This window comes from Corvus brachyrhynchos, unplaced genomic scaffold (assembly GCF_000691975.1).
Source record: "Corvus brachyrhynchos isolate BGI_N302 unplaced genomic scaffold, ASM69197v1 scaffold219, whole genome shotgun sequence".
NCBI lineage: Eukaryota > Metazoa > Chordata > Aves > Passeriformes > Corvidae > Corvus > Corvus brachyrhynchos.
In genome coordinates, this window is record NW_008240034.1 from 864,624 (window position 1) to 866,638 (window position 2,015).

Below are 2,015 nucleotides of genomic sequence, written 5' to 3' on the forward strand. Positions count from 1 at the left end.
TTCATTTCCAAACTGTTCCCCGTGATCAGCTGGGCCAGAAGGGCTGGTGATGCTACACAGACACCAGCACACCACGGCTGAAAGCTACCCCAGCTCACCCAGCCCACATCCATGCCAAGTAACCATCTCTAAATGACCAAAGAGAGAGAAAATTGTGCCTCCTTGGTCACTGAGGGACTGAACAAAAGAGAAACTAAATGTGATGAAATGGTATTTTGGCAGCCTGAAAATAGACAGCTCCAAATGCAGCACAGCTCATCTTCATCCTAATCCTGAAACATAATTACACCACACTGCTCATTAACTGTCTCCAGACAAGTATGTTCAAAAGTACTCACCTACCACAGACTTCTTACTGTTCCCAGGCAGTGTCTTACACCTCCCTTAACATAAAAAGCCTTTAGATCACCACATCATAGATAAATTGCTGCTTTAAACACTGCTCCATGCAGCTCTCTGAGACCCCTGAGAGCACAGGCAGTAGAGAATACAGTGAAACATGCAGCAAATTCCTGGTGTAGAACTGTAGCAAAACTGAGATTGCCTTGAATCCACCAAGCCTCACATGAATAATTTTTCAGAGACATGTCTGACTTCCCCACTGCATTAACAGCACTGTACCATGACTCCTCTCAGCTGCTCCTACATCCTTTGACTTGTTCTTACAGACACTGTCAGCTCTGCCCTGGACCAACACACGAGGTCACACTGCTTTAGTTCAAAAAGCTGACCATTTCCCATCACACAAAAATAACTCAGGCAGATTTGTGCTGGTTATCTGTACTCTTCCCCCTGGCTGTCCGGAGATAAGGATCCTGTTAAGTGGTAATTAAGTTACATGCATTTTCCAGCACTCAAACGCCAGCACGGGCCCATGCAAAAAAAGCACAGGTAAGCAAATACAGAAAAGGAGGTTTGTGTTTGTGTGTGGAGGTCTTGAGGGCAGCTGGGAGAGATGAGAGCTGGGAGTTCTTTGGACCTGTATGGGTTAAAGAGGAAATGTTATGGTTAAGAATTCCTAACCATCCTCCAGAGACCCCTGGTTTACATTAATTATTCTGTTGCCTTGAGCACTCAGGGCCTCCTGTGAGCTTCTATCTATAAGTACCCAACTCCTCCTACTCACCTCCAAATGAATCCTTTCAATGTGCTTGATCAACCCCCTCAGTACAGCAAGGGAACTGCCCAGTCAAAGCTCTTAAATCATACCAAAATGGGAAAGGAAACAATCCAGAACTCCTTTTAGCTCTCCAGCAGGTCCCAGGGAGGCAGAGGACTGCCAGGCAAGGAGGGACCTGTTCCACAGTGCCCAGCCTCCCTCAAATCCCACTGAACTTTGCTCACAAGACCAGCTGTGGAGTGAGCAAGACTCAGGAACAGACCAGCAGTCCTGCTCTCACCTAAATAACCCATTTCTCTTCCAAACAATGGGACGTGGCAAGGGTATTTTTTTATTTTTGAGAGCCTGATTCAACTCAGCCACTGCATCAGAGCTCTGTCCAGGCACCCTGCAGGGCAATGGCAGAGTAGGAGTGGATGCACCAGGAGGTTCTGCACACCTGGAAAAAGGCTCTGGTATCTTATCTCATGTGAGTTTTCCAGCAATGCCCACTGTGCAGGCTGCACCCACACACCTCACCCCAAAGCCCACAGCTCCCTAGTGACATGGACAGAAAGCTGAAAGTGTCCTGTCACACCACAGAGAGCAAAGAGCAGCACAGAAAGAGGCCTGGCCAGAGAAAAAAAGCATCAGCTCTGTGAAGAACAGTGCTGTGTTTCCACTCCCATATCCCTGTTCTAACCCCTGAAACACCCTTCTCTTCCACAAGCAGGAAAATTGATCTAAGCCACTTCTCGCCCTCGCTCCCTCCCCTGACAATTCCCCATTCTCCTGCCCACGGCAACAACTCCAGACAGTTCACTAGGACTTACCCCTGGCAAAGTCTTCTGTTCATGCAGTGCTGTCTGGGCTTTGATGGCAGAGTCTCTGGCACAGTATGTGAGGAATGCACAAC

The 2,015-nt window shown here is 48.0% G+C and overlaps 1 protein-coding gene across 3 annotated transcripts in view; it reads right to left on the reverse strand.

The window, feature by feature from the left end:
- CELF5 (CUGBP, Elav-like family member 5) overlaps positions 1-2,015 on the reverse strand; it is a 30,668-nt gene extending 28,653 nt beyond the window's left edge. For all 3 annotated transcript variants that reach the window (XM_008641015.2, XM_017743829.1, XM_008641016.2), the window contains exon 1: positions 1,933-2,015. The gene's annotated coding sequence lies outside the window, so the exon portion shown is untranslated. The remainder of the gene's footprint in view (positions 1-1,932) is intronic.